This window comes from Pogona vitticeps, chromosome W (assembly GCF_051106095.1).
Source record: "Pogona vitticeps strain Pit_001003342236 chromosome W, PviZW2.1, whole genome shotgun sequence".
In the NCBI taxonomy this organism is placed as follows: domain Eukaryota; kingdom Metazoa; phylum Chordata; class Lepidosauria; order Squamata; family Agamidae; genus Pogona; species Pogona vitticeps.
The window spans coordinates 47,168-70,811 of NC_135798.1; the positions used below are offsets into that span (position 1 = coordinate 47,168).

At 47.1% G+C, this 23,644-nt stretch overlaps 2 protein-coding genes across 3 annotated transcripts in view; one reads left to right on the forward strand and one right to left on the reverse strand.

The window, feature by feature from the left end:
* Positions 1-639, reverse strand: part of LOC144584962 (uncharacterized) — a 31,853-nt gene extending 31,214 nt beyond the window's left edge. For both annotated transcript variants that reach the window (XM_078382312.1, XM_078382315.1), the window contains exon 1: positions 360-639. The gene's annotated coding sequence lies outside the window, so the exon portion shown is untranslated. The remainder of the gene's footprint in view (positions 1-359) is intronic.
* Positions 640-746: 107 nt separating this feature from the next.
* LOC144584964 (uncharacterized) overlaps positions 747-23,644 on the forward strand; it is a 65,410-nt gene continuing 42,512 nt past the window's right edge. Inside the window, 2 exon segments of the mRNA XM_078382328.1 lie at positions 747-1,158; positions 13,220-13,297. The gene's annotated coding sequence lies outside the window, so the exon portion shown is untranslated.

Consider the following 23,644-nt stretch of genomic DNA (forward strand, 5'->3'; position numbering starts at 1 on the left):
GGGGGGGAAGGGAGAGGCGAGGCTGAGGGGACTCCGGGAGAAAACACACAATCACACACAAAGAGGGGCCTGGTTTGCAGGGGGGGGGTTCCCTCCTGCCCCTTTCGGGACCCCTGTTTGGGATCTGGGCCCTCGCCCTGACTTTCCCCACAAAGACACACTAAGGAACCCCCCCCCCAAATACACACACACACACACACACACACACAGAAGAAAGGCCCCTCCTCGCCCCCTCAGGAGAGTGTGTGTGTGTGGGGGGGGGTGTTGAGGTGGGGGGGCGGGGGAGTATTTTTCTCCCTTTTCGGGGGAATATCTTTCTTGGGAATTCCCCCTCCCCTGCTCCCCCCCCAAAGGCCCACCACTGCCGGGTTCCTCCGCCGGGAAAGTCTGCGCGGGAAAGAGGGCGGAAGAAAAAGAGGGAAAAGAGGGGCAGGGCAGGGCCTCCACTTCCGGTTCCGGTGGGGACGCGGGGCCGGAAGCAGCGCCCCCTCCTCTTCCTCTCTCACTTTAGTAGCTCTACGTTCTCCCTCTCCCTTTCCGCCCCCCCCACCTCTCGCGTCCTGCTCATCGTCAGAAGAGAGCCGGGGGGGGGGTCTCCTTGGGTGCCCCTCTTTCTGGGGGGGGAAAGAAGAGGCGCTGGAGGGGGGGGAGGGTCTCCGCTGGGGTTTCCCAGCCGTCTTGTGCGGCCCCTCTCGGCGGGGGGGTCCGGGCGGGGGGGGCCTGGAGAGGCGGAAAGGGGGGGCGGGGGGGCTCTCTTCCCATCCCTTTCTTCCATTCCTGAGAAACCGGGAGAGGATCCGGGTGGGGTGGGGGGGGCTGTCCAAGGGCTCCTCCTCCCCCCTCTGCCTCTCTCTCTCTCTCTCTCTCTCTCTCACACACACACACACACACACACACACAGAAAGAGCGCCTTCTCTGCCCCCCCTCTTCCGGCGCCCCCCCTCGTGGGCCAAACCGGTGGGGGGGGGAATGGATGGGCAGGACGAGCTACGAAAGTTGCAAAGAAGGAAGAGGAGGAGGGGCTGCTTCCGGCGCTGCTTCTCCCCCCCACCGGAACCGGAAGTGGAGGCCGTGCCCCCCTCCCCTCTTTCTCCCCCTCTCTCCCTCTTCCCGCCCCGGTTCCCGCGCAGGATTTCCCGCCTGAGCATCCGGACGGAGGTGGGGGTCACTTGGGGCCTTTATTTTCGGGGGGGGAGAGGGGGTGGGGGGTGGGGTGCCCTGGAAAGATATTTGCCCCCCCACCCAAAGGAGAAAAATACCCGCCCGCTCCCCTCCAGACTCCTCGGGGGGGGGCAGGAGGGGGCCTTTCCGTTCCTCTTCCCCTTCTGTGGGGGGGGAATTTCAGTGGGGCTTGTGTGTTTCTCTCTCTCTCTCTCTCTCTCTCTCTCTCTGTGTGTGTATGTGGAAAGAGAAAAGAAGTCAGGGTGGGGCCGAGGTCCCGATACACGGAGCCCCAGCAAGGCACCCAGGCCCTCTTTGTGTGTTTGTGTGTGTGTGTTTCCTGGAGTCCCCTCAGGCTCACTTCCCCCCTTGTGCTTGTTTCCCCCTCTTCCCCCCACCTTCTCCAGCTGAAGTCTGAGCTTGAGCCCCCCCCCAGAAACCCCCTTTGGTTGGAAAGCGTGGGGGGGGAGTTCCTAGAAAGCCCCAAGTGGGAATTGGGGGCCTTTTTGTGGGGGGGGAGAGAAGGGGAGGGAGGGCTGTAAGGGGGAGGGAGTGGGGATGGCGGGATAGGAGGGGGCCCCAGTAAATGGGGCTTGGAGGGGGGAGAAGACAGAGTGTCAGCTCGGAGGGAGGGAGGGATGTTGTTGATGATGATGTTTCATTTCTGTGTGGCCCATCTGGCAGCCAAGGTGGCTGCTGATGCCCCTGCAAGGGAGAGAAGTTCCCCGCACAGGAACCAGACCCTGACCTGAATCCTGACCCTCAACCCCCCCTCCCATGTTCTTCCCACACAGAGGAATCGGGGCAGGAAAGCCTCTGGGGAGAGGAGCTGCGGGTTTCCTACCCTGGGAAAACTGTGCCTGTGTGTCGTCTGCTGCTGATTTTGGGTTAACAATATTCTCAGAAAATTGTCTGAATCTCCCTTTGGTTTCCAGGAACAGACTTTCTTAGAAGCAGGAAATTCAGTCAGTTAGATTCTTAATTAGCTTAGAATTTATTCATTCTTTCATGCATTCATTCAAAATTACTTTTCTCCTGCCTTTCTCCTCTTCACTTGTTTATGTCTTGCTGTTTTCGTTGGTGCAGGGGATGGTGGTCGGCTGAATGGCCGGACCTTGGGGGCCGGAGTGGCTGAGTGAAGGGCCTCCTGGAAGGTCTTAAAAGCAGACGGAAGTTGTGTGTCATCATCACACGGGGGGTGTGTGTGCCGGACCACCATGTTCCGGACAGCCTCTTTCTGGCTTTTCATGCCTCTGTGAAATAGTACGGGGAATTAATGGAAACCTGAAACACTCCACAGGCTGAGGGTTGGGGGGAGTTGAACAGGAGTCCCCCCCCAGTACCACTCTCATTCACAGAGTGACACCATACGGGGGGGGGGAATCCCAGAAGCTGTTTCCCCTTTTTTTGTCAAGTGACCACTCCTCCCCCAGACACAAAGCCATGGTCACGGCTGTGAAAGGTAACGAGCAGAAGAGGGTCTCCCGCAGAGTCCAGGAGTCCCCAACCTCAGGCCTCCAGAGGTTCTTGGACTGCAGCTCCCAGAAGCCTTCACCACCCCCTTTACTGGCCAGGATTTCTGGGAGCGGAAGTCCAAGACCATCTGGAGGCCCAAGGTTGGGGACCCCTTGCTCTGGGCGGCTGCCTTGGGTGGTTGTGAACCTTCAGCCGCCCTTTGCTCTGTCAGGCTTTGCCTCTTTCCTGCTGGCAAGGCGGGCACGAGATTGTGCAGCATTTTTGGGCTATTTCCTGGCTTTTGGAATCATAGGTATAGGAGCACACAATCCCCCCCCCCAATTCACAAATCTGAGGGTATTTTTTAAAGAATTGAATTCTCGAAAAGACAGGCTTCTATGCTAAGGGAAAGCCTTTAGTTTTGTCTATCCGAGAAGACTCGAGAATGATTTGTTTTTTTTTTTCTTTTCTGGTGAGGTTCAGCTGATGCCGTCCTGACTTTTCTCTGGACGAAAGGAGAAATCCAAAGCCTCCCTTAAAGCAGGTAAGATCTCTTTCATTCTTTGAGATCAGATGCGACACTGTGTTTGTTTATTTATTAAATGATAACTCTATGATTAGCAGGATGTGAGACATTTTAAAGTTTAGATCAGTATTTCAGAGAAGTTTAGCCCAATCGCAGGAAGCATCGGGAGCGTTTGGAGGGTGCCTCCTACCAGATCTTCCGTGCCGCCTGGTGAGGGCAAGAGGGGACACCGAGATGGGCCTGACAGTGCAAAGGAGTGAGTTGGTGTGAAATGTCAGGATTTGAAGTGTTCTCCCCCAAGTTCTTTAGTCCTGGTGGAACAAAAGTCTCAAACAAATAGTTCCTTTCACTCGTCCGTTTCCAAACATACAGACATAGAGAGAGTGAAACCAACTGGCAGCCTCTCTGTCTCTGAGGAAATGTAAGCTCTCAGAGCAGTTGAGTTCAGGATGGCATAAGCTCTCAAACCGAAGCAAATGGTGCATGTCTTCCTCCTCGTTTATACGCACATAAGCCCCCGACAAATTACATTACATTGTTCTCTTACACCTTCCATCATCTGCTGATACAGGATGACTTCCCTATTTTCTTGATTAGTTGCACCTGCCGTGCTAACTCTGTTTCAGTTAACAAATTTGGACCCCATCACAGTATCAAAATGGTGACATGAAATCCCCATATGCTGTGAGACTGTCCTGTCGACTTCATTCTGTTGTCTATTGAGTAACTCCCAACCAACCCAGTTTTGGAGGCCTCTGGTTTGTGAAAGCAAGCACACACTGCGCGTTTCCTGGCTATGTGGGGGCTTAACCTGGGTTGTGTGAGTCCCAGTTTTACTGTCTACAGCAGAGCCTCTCTGAACATGTGCAGAGTGTTTTTCTTTTGGTTCCCAGTCCTGCTTGGCTCAACCCTGTGGTCACCAAGAGCAGGTGCTGTCGGTGAGATTCCAACCCTGGACAGCCCAGCATGGGGCCTCCCCTGAATTTCTCCTTTCCTCATTTGGGATGCAAGAGGGTGAAGTGAAGAATTCACTCCTGCATGTGGAGATTTTTGGGGAAGGAAAGATGGAAAAGAGCCTCCTTCTTCTTCTCGCTTCAATCCATGGTATCTTTTTGGTAGGTTCCAGTTGACTGATTGATTTGGGGAGCATCTGCTACAGTTTTTGCAGGATTGATGCTGTCCTAGGAGAACGCCCGACAACCTTCTTCCTGTATCTCTTTGGCTTCTTCCTGCGACGACCAAGGCAGGGTCTCCCCTGGCCGGGTGCAGAGCCTCAGCTGCCCTTGAAAGGAAGGGAAGGGAAAGCTGGAGACCCAAAGAGGAGGAAGGCTTCTCACAGGGAAGAGGGAAGCTTTGCACAGCCTCTGGAAAGAAACAAGAGGTGGGGAGATTGCAGGGTGCGGGTGTGGGCGTTTGTGCATTTATCAGTCTCCAGGCATGGATTTCAGAGAAGATGGAGTGCATACACATTTTTTCTTTTACCCTTATGCTTCATAATTCTGTTATTACTGTGAAGAGTGTGGTTCGCAGCTTGGGGATCCATCTAGACCATGCGCTGTAAATATCTTTGCATCCTGATTTAGTAAAGAAATAGGCCTATATGAACTTGGGTCTGTTAGATCTTTATTAGGTTTTGGGATAAGAGTTATCAATGAATGTTTCCATGAATCTGGTATTCTCTCTCCTTCCAAGATTTCATTATAAAGCACTTTTAATTTAGGGATCAATATTGATTTAAAGGTTTTATAGTATTCCGAACCTAATCCATCAAAACCTGGGGTTTTACCATATTTTAGTTCATTAATTATCTCTATAATCTCTTCCTCTTTTATTTCTTTATCTAAGTCTTTTTTATCGTTCTCTGATATTTCACTCTTAACATTTTCTTTAATATAAGTTTCTATATTTTCTTTTGATGCACTATTACTTTTATATAAATTTTGATAAAAATCTTGTATAATCTTTAATTTTTCTTTCATTAAACTGCATTTTTTTTCCTGTCTCATCTTTAATCACACCAATGTTATTTTTTGTTCTTTTGGTATGAACCATTCTAGCTAAAAGTGCATTTCTAATGCTTTCCATATTAAATTCATTTCCTCCATAACATAATTTAATATTGAATATCTGATGCCCTTTTTCTTTTTCTGATATGCATCACAGTTACTTACCAATCCTAGCTTTTTTACTATTCTTGCAATATAAGTTAATCATCACTTGCCATTCTTTTAACTACATGTCAGTAATCTTTATTGGTAACATCCAGAATAGGAAATTTAATTTAAGGATCTGTTTCCTTTTAAGTAATGCAACAGCTTGGGCCCAGGTTTCTTGAAGGACGGTATCTCCCTATATGCACCTTCTTGGGGATTAAGATCAGCAGAGGGGGCCCTCCTCTCAGCCCCATTGCCAGCCCAAGGACAGCTGATGGGAACACGGGAGAGGAGGGCCTTCTCGGTGGCAGCCCCCGGGCTATGGCGCACTCTCCCTCGGGAGATCAGGAAAGGGACCTTCCCTGTTTATGCTTCCGAAAAAAGCTAAAGACCCATCTCTTCAGGCAGGCTTTTAACAATTATGAATCCCTGCACCCCATTTTAGAAGATAATATTATTTTTTCCTGTTTTAATATTTTAATTGTATTTTAAATCATATATTGTTTAATTTGTATTCTAATATTTAACACAGTGTTTTTAACTGTGTGACTTTTAGTGTTCTGAGCTCCTTTGGGTCCCTTCTTGGGAGAAATGTGGTATATCCATTAAGATAACAATAACAACAACAAAAATAATAATAGTAACAGTAATAAACTGTGAAATCCCAGCCTGGTGTGTGTAAGCTTTGGAGACCTCCAGAACTATTCATCAGCCTCAGTAGTGCTTATATCAGAGTGGCACAGTTTTTTTAGCAGCGCCTGTTGCTGAAGCTCCTTGTTCCAGTCCCAGCAGTCAAGAACATCAGGCAGAGAGACTAGACTTCTAGCAACTAAGTTTATTGCCATTTATATACAGCTGCAACAGCGTAAAAGTACACAACCCTCTGCATGAGCCAAGAGAAAGAAGTCATGACCCAGTGGCCATATAGACTATCCCACACTGTCCAGTCTGTGGTCAGAGACCTGATGTCATCGTCACCCTTAAGTTGTGCATTCCCGTGTCCTTGTCGGGCACACCTGCCGACACTGTGTACATGGTCTCTGTGCCGAGTGTTCATGACTGTAAAACTGAGGTTCTGTTTTATTTGGCTTATTTTATATAACCTGACAGTATGAATGTGTGATTTTGTGCTTCTGTAGCCATTTTAAAAAAAGGTGCAGTGTGTTGCCAGCAGGACAAAAAGTTGCAAAGGTTCTCATAGGAAAGGGCAGCCTGAATATTAGGAGCAGGACTGGGAGCAGTGAAGATGGTCTGTGCAGGACACCCTCTCTTCTGCTCCCTGCCATCCAAACTTGCTGAAAAACAGCCCTGACCTTTGCCTTGGGTTTGGGAGAGATGGATGGATTTTATATAATAAAAAAAATGCAAAAAAAGAGAGAGAGATTTCAGGTATTATAAGCAACAATAAAGATTTAATATGAAAACAATTAAAAATGCATGGAAGGGAGGGAATTTTGGATAACTTTTTTTTCAAAGAAAACATTGGGGAAGAGGTTAAAAAGATTGATAAACCTGTTCTAATAAAATACTCCATTTTTCTATTTATAGTACACCTTTGTTTATAAGACCCACACAGACTCTTTTCTAACCCAAACATTAAGAAAACTTAGCTTTGCGTATTTAGTCTCTGGGATCAGAATGCTCGGACATTAGGAGTCCCCGTGGCTTCTGAGCCTGCCGTCTCCACCTCCAGTGAGGTGTGTCCCAATCGGTTTGTAGAGCTTCAGCTAACGTCAGTTCCATAAGACTCATGATTGGAGCAAGCTAAGTCTCCTGACTGTAGGAAGCAAAGCCTCGCGATGTTCTCTCCGTGCTCTCAGCTTACTTCTGTGTAACCAGTGGGCTGTGGAAGAAGTACCATCATGTTAGAAAGTTGGTAATGTTACAGGGGAGTATTAAGTTCACCAATCTCCCCTCTGGCCAAAGTGGTTGAGAAATTCTCCAGAAAATCTTAAACGGGTTTATAAATTAATTGAATGAATCAGATACAAGATAGCAAGCAAATAGGAAAGACAGTGGGAGAAGAGAGGATGTCATGACTAAACATAGTTCAATTAGAAAAATGGGCAAAAGAATAGAAAAGAAAGGAAGGAGAAGGTAGAAAAATTGGGAGACTATTGAAAAAATTAGGAGACTTGAAAAAAGAGGAGACTATTCAAAAAAGACTGAAGTTAGAAACAATGAAAAACAGAAAGTTTATTTTCTTTCTGTAATTTTTTCACTCAATACTGAAGAGGTCCATTGGATCCTATACTCTCTGTCTCCATGTATCTTTCACCCCCTTCATCTGACGTTGGGTTTCAAAATTGAAACATTTTCCCTCCATGTCCTCCTCCATTATCCCCAAATTTTATTTCAATGATGTTTCTGCAACAGATTCAGTATGTTTTGGGGAAATGATGGACAAAGATCTAGGCAAATTAAAAAAAACTGTGGGAACCTTAGGAGAGAAATCCTCAACCCACATTTATGTACGTATGCATGTGTGTGTGTGTGTGTGTGTGTGTGTGTGTGTGTGTGTGTGTGCTCCATCCACCACTTGCTTAAAGCAAGTGGCACATTCTCTAAAATCCATGCCTGGGGCCCAATAAATGCACAAATGCCCACATTCGCACCCTGCTATCTTCCCACCTCTTGTTTCTTTCCAGAGGCTCTGCAAGGCTTCCCTCTTCTGTGTGAGAACGTCCCGGCAGGGGCTCTTCTTGAGGAAGAGACGGCACCCCTCCCTCCTCCTTGGGTCTCCAGCTTTCCCTTCCCTTCCTCTCAAGGGCAGCTGAGGCTCTGCGCCCGGCCAGGGGAGACCCTGCCTTGGTCGTCGCAGGAAGAAGCCAAAGAGATACAGGAAGAAGGTTGGCGGGTGTTCTTCTGGGACAGCATCAATCCTGCAAAAACTGTAACGGATGCTCCCCAAATCAATCAATAAGTCAACTGGAAGTGACCAAAAAGACTCCATGTATTGAAAAAATGTCTACTCTTGCAGAGAAGCGAGAAGAAGAAGGTTTTCTTCCATCTTTCCCTCTCCAACAATCCCCACATGCAGGAGTGAATTCTTCACATCACCTCTTGGATTCCAGAAAAGGAAAGGAGAAATTCAGGGGACGCCTGATGCCAGGCTGTCCAGGGTTGGAATCTCACTGACAGTACCTGCTCTTGGCGAGCACAGGGTTGAGCCCAGCAGGACTGGGAACCAAAAGAATAACACTCTGCACATGTTCAGAGGCTCTGCCATAGAGTAAAACGGACTCACACAACCCAGGTTCGAACCCCCACATAGCCAGGAAACTCACAGCGTGTGCTTCCTTTCACAAACCAGAGGCCTCCAAAACTGGGCGACAGAAGGAAGTTGACAGAAGAGATTCAAAGTGAACCTCAGGATATGGGGATTTCACACTAACTCAGTCTCCTTTGCACTGTCACGCCCCATCTCGGTGGCCCCTCTTGCCCTCACCAGGCACCACGGAAGATGTGGTAGTAGGCGCCCTCCAAACGCTCCCGATGCTTCCTGTGATTGGGCTAAAATTTTCTGAAATACTGATGTAAGCTTTACAATGTCTTGCATCCTGCTAATCATAGCGTTATCATTTAATAAATTAAAAAAAGTGTCACATCTGATCTCAAAGAATGAAAGAGATCTCACCTGCTATTCAAGTTTTTGGGGGGCTTCGGAGTTTGATTCTTGCCTTTTCATCCAGAGAAAAGTTGGGAGAGCATCAGGTGAGTCTCACCCCGTCCTAGGGAGAAAAGAAAAAAACAAATTATTCTGGAGCCTTCTTGGATGGACAAAAGCAAAAGCTTTACCTTAGGATAGAAGCCTTTGGGTTTTTTTTTTACATCTGGAGAATTCACTTCTTTTTTAAAAAATCTGGTTTATGAATGTGTGTGTGTGTGTGTGTGTGTGTGTGTGTGTGTGTGTGTGTGTGTGTGTGTGTGTGTGTGTGTGGTGAATTGTGTGCTTCTATATCCATGATTCCAAAAGCCAGGAAATAGCCCAAAAATGCTGCACAATCTCGTGCCCGCCTTGCCAGCAGGAAAAAGGAGGCCGAGCCAGACAGAGCAAAGGGCGTCTGAAGGGTGGCCACACACAAGGCAGCCGTCCAGAGGGTCTACAGCAGGGGGTCTCCCCAACCTTGGGCCTCCGGATGTTCTTGGACTTCCACTCCCAGAAATCCTGGCCAGCAGAGGCGGTGGCGAAGGCTTCTGGGAGTTGCAGTTACCCTTCACAGCCCTAACCATGGCTTTGTGTCTGGGGGAGGAGTGGTCACTTGACGAAAAGGCAAGTCAGCTTCTGGGATTTTCCCTCGTGTGGTGTCACTCTATGAATGGCAGTAGTGCTGGGGGTGACGGACTCCTGTTCAACCCCCCAACCCTCAGCCTTTGGGGTGTTTCAGGTTTCCATTAATTCCCCGTACTCTTTCAGAGAGGCATGAAAAGCCAGAAAGAGGCTATGGAGAAGAATGTGGTGGTCCGGCAACCCCCCCGTATGATGATGACACAATTTCCGCCTGCTTTTTAAGACCTTCCAGGAGGACCTTCGCTCAGACTCTCTGGTCCCCAAGGTTTGGCCATCCAGCCGACCACCATCCCCTGTGCCAATGAAAGCAGTAAGACATAAACAAGCAAACAGGAGAAAGGCAGGATAAAAGTAATTTTGAATGAATGAATGAATTCTAAGCTAATTAAGAATCTAATGACTGAATTTCCTACCTCTAAGAAAGTCTCTTCCTTGAAACCAAGAGGAGATTCAGACAATTTCCTGAGAATATTTTTTTAAAACCCAAAATCATCATCAGCAAACCTCAGACAAGACTACACACACAGAGAGAGAGAGAGCCTTCTCTGCTCCCCCTTCCCACCACACGAGGGAAAATCCCAAACGGGGCATGGAAGGGCAGGAGAAGCTACGAAAGTGGGAAAGAAGGAAGAGGAGGAGGGGCTGCTTCCGGCGCTGCCTCTCCCACCCACCGGAACCGGACGTGGGGGCCGTGCCCCGCCTTCCCTCCCTCCCTCCTCCCCTCTTTTCTTCCCTCTCGCTGTTTCTTCCAACCTCTTTCCCGCCCGAGGATCCGGACGGAGGTGGGGCGATTTGGGGCCTTTATTGGGGGGGCAGAAGGAGGGAGAAGGGAGAGCAGTGGGGCGGGGATGGGGGTGGGGTGCCCTAGAAAGATATTTGCCCCCCCACCCAAAGGAGAAAAATACCCGCCCGCTCCCCTCCAAACTCCTCGGGAGGGGCCCAGGAGGGGGCCTTTCCGTTCCTCTTCCCCTTCTGTGGGGGGGGATTTCAGTGGGGCTTGTGTGTTTCTCTCTCTCTCTCTCTCTCTCTCTCTCTCTCTCTCTCTCTCTCTCTCTCTCTCTCTCTCTCTCTGTGTATGTGGAAAGAGAAAAGAAGTCAGGGTGGGGCCGAGGTCCCGATACACCGAGCCCCAGCAAGGCACCCAGGCCCTCTTTGTGTGTGTGTGTGTGTGTGTGTGTTTCCTGGAGTCCCCTCAGGCTCACTTCCCCCCTTGTGCTTGTTTCCCCCTCTTCCCCCCACCTTCTCCAGCTGAAGTCTGAGCTTGAGCCCCCCCCCAGAAACCCCCTTTGGTTGGAAAGCGTGGGGGGGGAGTTCCTAGAAAGCCCCAAGTGGGAATTGGGGGCCTTTTTGTGGGGGGGGAGAGAAGGGGAGGGAGGGCTGTAAGGGGGAGGGAGTGGGGATGGCGGGATAGGAGGGGGCCCCAGTAAATGGGGCTTGGAGGGGGGAGAAGACAGAGTGTCAGCTCGGAGGGAGGGAGGGATGTTGTTGATGATGATGTTTCATTTCTATGTGGCCCATCTGGCAGCCAAGGTGGCTGCTGATGCCCCTGCAAGGGAGAGAAGTTCCCCGCACAGGAACCAGACCCTGACCTGAATCCTGACCCTCAACCCCCCCCCCCATGTTCTTCCCACACAGAGGAATCGGGGCAGGAAAGCCTCTGGGGAGAGGAGCTGCGGGTTTCCTACCCTGGGAAAACTGTGCCTGTGTGTCGTCTGTCAGCAAACACGGGTTCAAAAACACGTGTAAGCCTGGACAGAGAGCAATCAGGAGTTTGCACATGCTAAAATGGGCTGAATGAGTCCAAATTCAGCTAGCCATGATACAACACTCCATCTCACAGATCTGCCCACATAAGAACACCCTGGTACTCTCAGATATTATTGTGAAAAGGTCAAGTGGGCTTTGTAGTCCTTAGACTTAACTTGCACCACTGACAGGACTCTAAGTAAGCTAGGCCGAGGCAGCACTCTCAGATGACCCTATGACAAGTGTACTGTTCAGGAAACCAATTGAGTTTTATTTTATTAAAGAATAAGCATGTTACTAGGTATCAAAGCCAAATTAAACCAAAACAAATAAACTAGTATTGTGCTGGTAATTTACAAAGATGTAGTGAGGCAAAGAAAACATGAAAAATAGAAAAGTGTTCAAAAACCTTACAAAAACACAAAAAGCCATTAAAAGAATAAAAACAGTTCCAGTCCAGGAAATCATTAGTAAAAACAAAATAAACCAAGTAGGTTATAAAAAGGCTATAGTCCTCAGTGATCCTGTAGAACAAGAATCCTGTACTAAAAAGAAAAATTCAGTAAAAGTCCCATTATCCTTAGAAAAGTCAAATCCAGTAAATGTACCATAGTCCTTACAAAATTACAAGAGCATAGTCCATATGGAGTATTCCAAGAAAAGAAGTCCATAAAGAATATTCCATAGAACAGTCCATAGAAAATAGTCCATGCATAGTCCTTAGGGAAAAATCCCATAAGTCCATATAGTAAAGGTAAGTCCATGTGTCACGAATGACTGAAAGACAATGTCCATAGGCAAAAAGTTCCTTTTTCAAGAGTAACTGGCAAGGGCTTATTGCACCTTCCCACGATGTCATCCAATCAGAGTTCGTTACTAGGCAAACAGACCTGTTGCATCACATGACTTCTTTCCCATACGCACCAGATGTTATTTGGGTTACTGTGGTTTATCAAAGAGTCACAACAATTCCCATCTATCTAATCACACCGAGTCCTTTCTCAGGCTCTCAGAATAACATTCTCTCTGCTCGCCTAGAAAACAACTTGTCAGCATAGCAAAGATACTTTATACAAAGAAACAAGATGGAACCTCTCTGGCTCATTTCTTAATTACAAAACCCATATGCCTTAAAAGATTTTAACTCAAAAACCCATCTCATCACATCGTCTGCTGCTGATTTTGGGTTAACAATATTCTCAGAAAATTGTCTGAATCTCCTCTTGGTTTCCAAGAGGGTTGGGGGGGTTGAACAGGAGTTCCCCCCCAGTACCACTGTCATTTGCAGAGTGACACCACACGAGGGAAAATCCCAGAATCTAACTCCCTTTTTCGTCAAGTGACCACTCCTCCCCCAGACACAAAGCCATGGTCACGGCTGTGAAAGGTAACGAGCAGAAGAGGGTCTCCCGCAGAGTCCAGGAGTCCCCAACCTCAGGCCTCCAGAGGTTCTTGGACTGCAACTCCCAGAAGCCTTCACCACCCCCTTTACTGGCCAGGATTTCTGGGAGTGGAAGTCCAAGAACATCCGGAGGCCCAAGGTTGGGGGGACCCCCTGCTGTAGACCCTCTGGATGGCTTCCTTGGGTGTGGCCACCCCTCAGATGCCCTTTCCTTTGTCAGGCTCAGCCTCTTTTTTCCTGCTGGCAAGGCGGGCACGAGATTGTGCAGCATTTTTGGGCTATTTCCTGGCTTTTGGAATCATGGGTATAGAAGCACACTATCCCCCCCCACACACACACATTCACAAATCTGAGGGTATTTTTTAAAGAATTGAATTCTCCAGATTGTCAAAAAGACAAAGGCTTCTATGCTAAGGGAAAGCTTTTCATTTTGTCCATCCGAGAAGCCTCCAGAATCATTTGGGTTTTTTTTCTTTTCTCCCAAGGATGGGGTGAAGTTTAGCTAATGCTGTCCTGACTTTTCTCTGGACAAAAAGAGGAATCCAAAGCCTCTCTTAAAGCAGGTAAGGTCTCTTTCATTCTTTGAGATCAGATGTGACGCTGTGTTTGTTTATTCATTAAACCAGTGGTCCCCAACCTTTTTAATGCCAGGGACTGGTTTTGTTGAAGACCATTCTTCCAAGGACGGGGGGGGCTGCTGCCGCTGGTGTCCGTGAATGGGGGGGCTTGGGGGGCATCTGTGCGTGGGGATACTTGCTATGCAGTATGTTGTGCCATCATTTAAAGTGCCTCTGAGGAATCCCAAATAAAGATCAGCTGTGCTAGTAGGTCTTTCCTGACATTTTCTTAGTCACATCCTACAGCAGAAGCCATGGTCCACAGAGAGCTTTCAAAGCATCAGAGGGACCTCATTGTTAGAAAGATATCAGTCAGGAGAAGGGTATAAAAGAATGTCCAAGGCATTAGATATACCATGGAACACAGTGAAGACAGTCATCATCAAGTGGAGAAAAGATGGTGCAACAGTGACATTACCAGGAACTGGATGTTCCTGCAAAAGTGATGAAAAGACTAGAAGAAAATTGGTCAGGTCAGGGAGGCTGCCAAGAGCCCTACAGCAACATTAAAGGAGCTGCATGAATATCTGGCAAGTACGGGCTGTGTGGTACATGTGACAACAATCTCCTGTATTCTACATATGTCTGGGCTGTGGGGTAGGCTGGCAAGATGGAAGCTTTTTCTTACGAAGAAAAACACCCAAGCCCGGCTAAATTTTGCAATAACATATCTGAAGTCTCCCAAAAGCATGTGGTGAAAAGTGTTATGGTCTGATGAAACCAAGGTTGAACTTTACGACCATAATTCCAAAAGATCTGTTTGGTGCAAAAACAATACTACGCATCACCAAAAGAACACCATACCCACAGTGAAGCGTGGTGGTGGCCGCATCATGCTTTGGGGCTATTTTTCTTCAGCTGGGACAGGGACCTTAGTCAAGCTAGAGGGAATTATGAACAGTTTCAAATACCAGTCAATATTGGCACAAAACTTTCAGGCTTCTGTTAGAAAGCTGAACATGAGGAGGAACTTCATCTTTCAGCATGACAACCACCCAAAGCAAACATCCAAATCAACAAAGGAATGGCCTCACCAGAAGAAGATTAACGTTTTGGAATGGCCCAGCCAGAGCCCACACCTGAATCCGACTTAATATCTGAAAAAGGCTTTGCACAGGAGATGTCCTTGCAATCAGACAGATTTGGAGCATTTTTGCAAAGAAGAGTGGGCAAATATTGTCAAATCAAGATGTGCCATACTGATAGAATCATACCCAAAAAGGCTGAGTGCTGTAAGAAAATCAAAAGGTGCTTCAACAAAGTATTAGTTTAAGGGTGTGCACACAGATGCAAACATTATTTCAGTTTTTTATTTTTACTTCCCTCCACCTAAAAAAATTACAGTTGTTCAATTGAGTTGTACAGATCATACGTCTTATTAAAGGTGGAAAAAGTTTTGAAATGATTTATCTTTGTCTCATTTTTTTACATCACAGACACTTGACATTTTAACAGGGGTGTGTAAACTTTTTATATCCACTGTATTTGTGTGACCTTTTTAAAGTATTTATATGCTCACTTGAGTTAGCCTTAATTTTGTCTTTTAATATTGTAAGCTGCCTTAGTTCCTTTCAAGGAAAAAGATGTGGTAAAATATTTTAAGTAAATAAATAAGTCCACATTAAGACTCATTAAGAACAGAAACAGGAAAGCACATGGGGGAAATGTGAGCCCAGATACTTACAACAACTGTAAGGACCAAACTTGTCACATGCCTCGCATTAAATAAAATACCATTAGTATTAAATAAATATAAGGCAATTTTAATTTCAATTCTTAATTGTATTTGTTGAATTATATGTTAATTTGTTTGTGTTCATATTGTTTACTGCTCTATGCCACCAAGAGTGACCACTGATCAGATGGACAGTTTAGAAGTCAAATACATGCATGCATGAATGCATGCATGCATACACACATACACACATACACACATACACACATACACACATACATACATACATACATACATACATACATACATACATACATACATACATACATACATACATGCATACATACATACATACATACATACATACATACATACATACATACATACATACATACATACATAGGAAATGGATGGCCAGTTACTGAAATGCAAGCCATTACTGGCATTAGGTAAAACAAAAACTCTTGCTATTTACTAAATAAACAACTCATTTAAGAACCATGCAAGAGAGAAAAGGACTACAGTGGTGCCTCGTATAACGGGTGCCCCGTTTAACGACGAATTCGCATAGCGATGGCAAAAATGCCATCGCTTTTGCGATCGTATAACGAAGGTGCCTATGGGGAAAAATCGCTTTGCGATGTTTTCCCCATAGGCACCATTTTCCCCCAGCTGAGCGGCGGGAGCCTCCAAAGGAGCGCTCCCGCCACTCAGCTGGGGGAAAATGCCTGCGGTGGCCTTCGAAGGACCCTTCCGAAAGGTCCTTCTGAGGCCACCGCGGGGGGAGGGTGGGGGGATCCGATGCCTGTCAGGCATAATGGGCTCGGATCCCACCCGCTGCCGGTTACCCAGCCTTGGGTAACCGGCGGTGGGTGGGATCCGAGCCCGGGATGTCTGAAAGGCATCCGGATCCCCCCACTCTCCCACCCTTCCCCCACAGCTTGGATCGGACCCGCGGGGGCTAGCCCGGCCATGGCTGGACTCTTGGGAGTCCAGCCATGCCCAGGGTAGCCCCCGCGGGTCGGATCCAAGCCGCGGGGGGAAGGTGGGGAGACCCGATGCCTGTCAGGCATCCTGGGCTCGGCAGCGCGGGGTGGCAGGGACAGGGTGGAGGGGTCCCGAAGGTTTCCAGGCTTTTGCCTGGAAGCCTTCGGGATCCCCCACCCACCCTGTCCCCTTCGCTGGCAGCCACCCCCGCCGCTTTCCCCAACCTGGATCAGGCTCCTGGGAGTCCGATCTCGGCTAGGGAAGGCAGCGCGGGGCGGCAGGGACAGGGTGGAGGGGTCCCGAAGCCTTCGGGATCCCCCACCCACCCTGTCCCCTTCGCTGGCAGCCACCCCCCGCCACTTTCCCCAGCCTGGATCAGGCTCCTGGGAGTCTGATCTCGGCTAGGGAAGGCAGCGCGGGGCAGCGGGGACAGGGTGGAGGGGTCCCTTCCAGGCAAAAGCCTGGAAGCCTTTGGGATCCCCCACCCATCCTGTCCCTGCCAGTTTTTAGTCCATTGGAACGCATTAACCAGGTTTTAATGCGTTTCAATGGGCTTTTTAATTTCGCTTTACAATGTTTCCGTATAGCGACGTTAATCCTGGAACAGATTAACATCGCTATACGGGGCACCACTGTACTAAATATGATTACAGACACCCGTTCATGCTTGCCAATGTGTCTCTTTTAATGAAGAGAGGAGCAAGAAAATTCAGTAAGTGATCTCAGAGAGGGAAGGCTGGTGCCAATCTGCATGCAGATCTGGAAGAAGAGACAAGCGGGGCCAGGGATACAAACTTGGACTATCTGCCTACCATCCATACAATTCAAATTGCTTGTATCAGCATGTGTTATCATTCTATCCCAACAAAATGCACACTCACACACTGCCTTCAAAGTACACATTAGCTTATGCTAAATTGTTCTGGTAAAAGGCAGAAAGGGGACCAGCAGCAGAGGATTTTCCAGCCCAAGGCAAGCTAAAAAAACCCTCTTTTTTGTAATGGTTGCTCCTGGGGCCATTGAGCTGTCCTCCCTCTGCCCAAGCCCCGCCCGCTCCCTCCAATAGATGTTCCGTGGCTTTGAGGCTTTCTCAGAGGTGATTTGCAAGCCCAGGCAAGCCCACTCCGCTCCTCCCTTTTTGTAATGGCTGCTGCTGTGTCCCCGCTGCCCAGCTGATGTCTGCTCGGGGACCGGCACCGGGCCGCGGACCAGGGGTTGGGGAACCCTGCATTAAACGATAACCCTATGATTAGCAGGATGTGAGATGTAAAGCTTACATCAGTATTTCAGATAATTTTAGCCCAATCACAGGAAGCATCAGGAGTGCTTGGAGGGCGCCTTCCACCAGATCTTCCATGGTGCCTGTTGAGGGCCAGAGCGGCCACCGAGGTGGGCGTGACAGTGCAAAGGACTGAGTTGGTGTGAAATGTCAGGATTTTTTAAACGTTTTATTAGTTTTTCAGTCTATCTACATTGGTTTGTGCTTGTCAAACATTGTGTTACATGCTTTGCTTACAATTATTTGTTTTTTACATGTCAGTGTCTTCCTGGTTGTCTCCCAAATTCCAGACATCTTTCAGACATTCAAACCATTCATGTACATATTTTAGTATATAATATGACTATTGTCATGATATTACTCTCATAGTGTACAATATTCTCAAGGTCTTCTAATAACATTCTTATTGAAAGTGGTTTCAGATCCATGCCCCAGCTTTATATCTAGTTTAGTTTACCTAAAATGAAAACCCACCATATTACATCTTTACCCTGATTAGGGCTCCCTTATTTCAGTTTAATTCTCCTTTTTAATATAAAGGATATACCCCTTTACAATTTCTGATGTTAAAATATATACCTGTTTTTCAACATTAAGGGCCCCCTTCTTGTTTTCCCCTTTTTCATCTTTCTAAGTAATTCCCTCTCTCATTTCTCTTTTTTCACTTTCATTTTGTGTTTCTGTGTCTCTAAGCATTCTGCCATCTTTCATGCCTTCTGAAACCATTTTGTGCATCTGATGTATGTCCACTAGCTCTTTATGCACTTGGTCTATCTTCAATAGATCTTCCAGGCTTTTTAAATTAATTTTGCTGATTTTCTCCCCTTGTCTTCCCTTAATAATCTCTTCGGATCCAAGATTGACGTCGTTCCTCTTAGGTTTTCCTCATTGGTTTCCTCCAGCAACTCTTTTGATTGGCATACATCATCCAGCACACTCTCATTTCCTTCTGCGTTGTTCCCTGTCGCTTGTTGACTATAGTTCTTCAGATGTTGATTGAATGATTTTGCCTCTTGGTAATGAGATCTCACTATTTCTAGTATTGTTTGAAGTAGATTTTGTTTCATTCCAAAATTGTCCTTGTTGTGCCATTCTGTTCCAGCTACCCAAGCGCTTAAGCCAATATTCGAAGTCCCCAAGTCTCACAGTCCAGATCGATGATTGTATCTGTGTCCTAATTGATCCCTGTCAAATTGATGCCAGCTAAACAGATATTCCAAGTTTCGAGAGTCATTTCAGAAAGTCTGCTTTGGCTAAATAGGCCTGAACCAAATTTAAACCCATAAAATACCAGGGTAAAATGCAATGGTTGTATCCGCAGCCTGATGGCCTAATTCCCACAGGATTACTAATTCCCAAGGCAGTTTTTAAAAGTCCACTTTAGGGTTAATTTATCCAGCCTGGCATAAAAAAAACCCAAGAAGAAATAAACAGGTTTCCAAGCTTTAAGCAGCAGTAGAGTACTCAACGTCACTGTCCTGGGTTTTATTCCAGAAGACTTCAGGGAGACAAAAAAAGTCCAGACTTATCAAGTATAACTTATGAGAAAATTTCTTAAGTTTTATAATGCCAAATTATAATATTCTTGAAGTATATTTTAAATATATTTGAATGTCCCATTAATCTTTAAATTATTTTCTTTGCATCAACTATCCCTCTCTCCAGATTTTCTGCCACTTTATGATTGCTGAGATTGATACCAGGTTCTTTTTTCTATATATAGGAATGGTCTTCTCCATGGATAATCATAAGCAATCAGTTGTAAAAATATATCTCACCCAATAGTAACACTGATGCCAGAAAGCTGATTCTTGCTTCTTTTAGCTGGCTGACGATGACTTGCAAGCGAGCCCAAGCTGCTTGTTTCTGCCCGTTGGCTGATTAGGGAGTTTCCTGGATCAAACGGGGATGACCGCCATCCCCCCCATGATCAACAGGCATTCCCCCCCCCCAGTTTACCACCTCTCCGGGGTGGTTCCGACACCCTGGGGTGTCCCAAACTGGTCAGAATTCAGCCCAGGGGACAGAGCTCTATCCTCCTGCTGCTGTCTCATCACAGTGTCAAGCCGGAAGTCCTGAAATGTCAGGATTTGAAGCGTTCTCCCCAGGTTCTTCAGTCCTGGTGGAACAAAAGTCTCAAATAGTTCCTTTCACTCGTCCATTTCCAAACATACAGACATAGAGAGTGAGACCAACTGACAGCCTCTCTGTCTCTGAGGAAATGTGAGCTCTCAGAGCACTTGAGTTCAGGATAGCATAAGCTATCAAACTGAACCAAATGGTGGATGTCTTCCTACTTGTTTATACTCACATCAGCACCCGACAAATTACAATACAGTGGTGCCCCGCATAGCGACGATAATCCGTTCTGGAAAAATTGTCGCTGTCCAGATTCCTTGCTATGCAGGGCAAAAAAGCCCATAGGAACGCATTAAAACACGTTCAATGCATTCCTATGGGGGAAAAACTCACCGTTCAGCGAAGATCCTCCATAGGGCAGCCATTTTCACTGCCTGTTATGCGAGGAATCCATCCCAGAAAACAGTAGCCACCCCGAGTAGACATGGTCTAGAGGGGCGGGGTAAAAATCAAATAAATAAATAAATAAATAAATAAATAAATAAATAGTAGGCAGCCATTTTGAAGCCGCTGATCAGCTGTTAAAAAAGAATTGCTTTGCCATGATTGGTTCCCAAGCAGGGAACCAATCATGGCAAAGCACTGCCAGCAAGCCCCGGACGATGCCCGGCCTCCTTGGTGGGGCTGTCCCGGGGCGCAGACAGGCGGGCTGGAGGGTCTTTCTCCGGCGAGTGAGAGCTCGGAGGCCACCGCCAGGGCGGGAAGGGGCACGCCATCAACCTGGTGCCAGCCAGCCAGCCCAGGAGACACTGGGCCTCCTTGGGCAACCCGCGAGCGAGGGCTCGGAGGCAGCTGCCTGGGGCGGGAAGGGGTGGGCCATCCACCCGGCACTCGCCAGCCAGCCCGCCAGCCCGGGAGACACCGGGCCTCCTTGGGCGGCGGGCGAGCGAGGGCTTGGAGGCAGCTGCCCAGGGTGGGAAGGGCCCCCCTCCTGATCAGCGGGGGCTTTGGGCTGCTCGCGGGGAAGCTCTTCCCTGCAAGCAGCCCAAAAGCCCGCCGGACAGCTGTTCCAAAAGGCAAGCCTTTGGGCTGCTCCCGGAGAAGCGCTTCGCCACGAGCAGCCCAGAGCCACAGCTGACCGGCGGGCCTTTGGGCTGCTCGTGAAGTGCCTGGACAGCCTAGCATGGGGCCTCCCCTGAATTTCTCTTCTTTTGGGATCCAAGAGGGTGAAGTGACTCCTGCATGTCGGGATTTTTGGAGAGGGAAAGACAGAAAAGAGTCTTCTTCTCGCTTCTCTGCAAGAGTAGACCTTTTTTCAATCCATGAAGTCTTTTTGGTCAGTTCCAGTTGACTAATTGACTGATTTAGGGAGCATCCGTTACAGTTTTTGCAGGATTGATGCTGTCCTAGAAGAACACCTGCCAACTTTCTTCCTGTCTCTCTTTGGCTTCTTCCTGCAATGACCAAGGCAGGGTCTCCCCTGGCCGGGCGCGGAGCCTCAGCTGCCCTTGAGAGGAAGGGAAGGGAAAGCCGGAGACCCAAAGAGGAGGGAGGCGTGCAGTCTCTTCCTCAAGAAGGGCTCCTGCCAGGAGGTTCTCACAGGGAAGAGGGAAGCTTTGCACAGCCTCTGGAAAGGAAACAAGAGATGGGAAGATAGCAGGGTGTGGATGTGGGCGTTTGTGCATTTATCGGGCCCCAGGCATGGATTTTAGAGAAGATGGAGTACATACACACACATACATATATACAAATACATGCGTACATACATAAATGTGGGTTGAGGATTACTCTCCCAAGGTCCCCACAGTTTAAAAAAAATTTTTTGCCAAGATCTTTGTCCATCATTTCCTCAGAACCTATTGAATCTCTTGCAGAAATGCCATTGAAATAATGTTTGAGGATGATGGTCTTTGGTCATAAGGAGAGGGAAAATGTTTCCATTTTGAATCCCAATGTCAGATGAATGGGTGAAAGATACACAGAGACAGATTATAGGATCCAATAGACCTCCATTATTGAAAAGAAAATCACAAAGAGAAAATAGAGGATACAAATTACAATACACACCATCCCATCAGCTGAAATTAACCCACGTTACGTCCACTTTTCTCCACCTCTTGCCACCTTTCCCTTAGGGACTAGGTTAGAGTTAAGGTTAGGATGATGGTTATTTTTGCATTTTTAGCACCCTGTTTCTCTCCAAAAGCACATGGATCATTCTCCCGGGCTACCCCTCTTCCCTTTCCAAAAGACATAGTGTCATAAAGTCCCTAACCCTAACCGCTGTACCTGTTTTTTATCTTTCGGTACTTCCCATTTTACAATCCTCTCTACTTTATCTGGCACTGGCTGAATTTTCCCTTGTTCTACCTGGAACCCTAAAAATTTAACTCCTCTCCTGGTGACCTTGCTTTTTTTTTAAGACATAAGACATAAGAAATTTATTTGTCATTGCGCTCACAAGTGGGTGCAACGAAATGAGGTGCTCTTCCCCAAGGTAAAACTGGACAACACTACAAAAACAAGTTAAAATATACACAACTTTCACCATCCAAATATAGATACCCCGTTTTCTCTCAGCAATTAAAATTCCACCAAAAACCTATGGCCCCGCATTTAAACTCAATACTGCACTTGGGTAAAAACTGTTCTTGAATCTGCTTGTCCTTGCTTTCAATACCCTGAATCTCCTTCCTGATGGTAATAATTTAAAGAGCTGATGTCCCGGATGAGAGGAGTCTTTCAGTATGTTAGATATCTTCCTCTTACATCTGTTCTTATACAATTCTTCCAAAGAGGGGAGTGAACAGCCAATGATGTTTTGGGCCGTCTTAATCACCCTTTGAATTGCCTTTTTCTCTGCCACTGTGCAGCTCGTGAACCATACACAGAGACAGTAGGATAATATGCTCTCAATCGAACTCCGATAGAAGGTGATCAACAAACTCTCAGTCAATTGCTGCTTTCTAAGAGTCCTTAGGAAATACAACCGTTGTTGCGCCTTCCTGATTAATGCAGCGGTGTTTGCACTCCAAGTCAGGTCATTTGTTATGATGGTCCCAAGAAACTTACATTCAACCACCTGTTCCACACAAACTCCATCTATATACAGTGGCTGAATGTCTGCTCTTTTTTTCCTATAGTCCACTATAAATTCCTTGGTTTTTTGGATGTTAAATAGAAGATTGTTTTTTGCACCAGCGGGATAGCTGTAATACCTCATCCCGATACGCAGACTCATCATCCCCAGAAATAGGTCCTACTAGTGTAGTGTCGTCTGCAAATTTGATAATTCTATTACTGGGATGGTTATTGGTGCAATCCGATGAATAAATGGAGAACAGTAGTGGACTAAGGACACAACCTTGTGGAGTGCCAGTGCTGAGTATCTTGTCAGTAGAGATGTAATCATTCAATTTAACCCTTTGTGGACGATTTGTTAAAAAATCCAAAATCCACAGACAGATAGAATCTGGAAAATCTAGATCTTTCAGTTTGACTATTAATCTGTGGGGTATAATGGTATTAAAAGCAGAGCTAAAGTCCGCAAACAGCATTCTTACATAATTCCCTTGTGTTTCCAAGTGGGATAAAGCCATATGAAGCACAGTATTGATCGCATCCTCGGTTGATCTATTTTCTTTATAAGCAAACTGAAGCCCATCAAAGGGATCAGGAAGGCAGGAGATAATATATTTCCGAACTAACTGCTCAAAGCACTTCATTAAGATTGAAGTTAGTGCCACCGGCCTGTAGTCATTCGGACTGTTTGTAGGCAACTTTTTAGGCAGTGGAACGATGACGGAAGCCTTGAGACAGACGGGAACTGCACATAGTGTCAGGGATCGATTAAAAATTACAGTCCATATCCCGGCTAGCTGATCAGCACAGTCTTTTACCACCCGACCAGGAATTAAGTCGGGTCCAGCTGCTTTTCTGGAGTTAACCACTTTCATAGTCTGTCTCACATCCTGCTCATTCACAATGAAGGGGGGACTCTGCTGAGTAAATGATGGCAAACGAACAGTTTCAGTTTGATCGATCTCGAATCGAGCAAAAAAGTTGTTCAACTCCTCAGCCACCTCCACACGTCCGCCCGAGGAAACCTTTTTTGCTTTGTAGTTTGTTAGTTGTTGAACCCCCTGCCAAACTTGCCTCATGTTATTGCTGAGAAAGCAGTCTTCAATTCTCCTCTTGTATTCGGCCTTAGCTTGCTTAATGCCTCTCCTCAAATTCGTTCTTGCTGCACTGTAGTCTAGATCATCCCCAGACT